Below are 784 nucleotides of genomic sequence, written 5' to 3' on the forward strand. Positions count from 1 at the left end.
AAAAGCAACTAAGGCTTTAGGTCAAAGGACTGAACATACCCACTGACAGGTGTTCCCAACTATTTYCTGGCAGAGATATGGCCTCTGAAAATAGTTTGGGAAGTACACCAGAAAATCCTTTTCGGAGGAATTCAAAGATATTGAGAACGCCTACAAAAGGCAAAAATGAGGAGACCACCGCTGCTGGACCGATAGAATGTTGTGAAAACGCTGACTAACAAAACAAGTGCGGAAAAGATGAGCAAATGCAGAACGGTGATAATATTTTTTTTTTGCAAACTGGGCACAAAAATCAAGGAGCTCGAAACTATGATGTCTGGGCAGAGGCATATTAATCAAGCTATGCGAGACYTTGTAAGCTGCATAACAAGGCTGAAAATCCAGATAATCCGCTAAAAAGAGCTATGGTAGGGAAAGCATCGCAAGTATCTCCTATCCGCAGAGAAAAGCATACGCCAAAGAGGGTACGAGAATTATCAGGTTACTTACCACCAACAAAAAAACCAAAAAACGCAAACGATAAAGCGCAGGTGTCATATAGTGAGATCATTAAGATTGTACCGAAAGACAGTTCTCTCGATAAACCCGCATCCCAGAAATGGGTGGACGTGGTAAAAAAGAGAAAGCCGGTTGAAAAAAKAATTCGTACGAAACCAGATGCCATTATTATAACCAAAAAGGACGGAGGATCATATGCGGACATTCTCAAGAAAATTAAGTGCGATAGTGGCCTTGAGGAACTGGGCACAAACGTAAGGCAAATTAGGAAAACGCTCAAAGGAGA

This window comes from Bactrocera latifrons, unplaced genomic scaffold (assembly GCF_001853355.1).
Source record: "Bactrocera latifrons isolate USDA-ARS-PBARC rearing strain unplaced genomic scaffold, ASM185335v1 scaffold_568, whole genome shotgun sequence".
Taxonomy (NCBI): Eukaryota; Metazoa; Arthropoda; class Insecta; order Diptera; family Tephritidae; genus Bactrocera; species Bactrocera latifrons.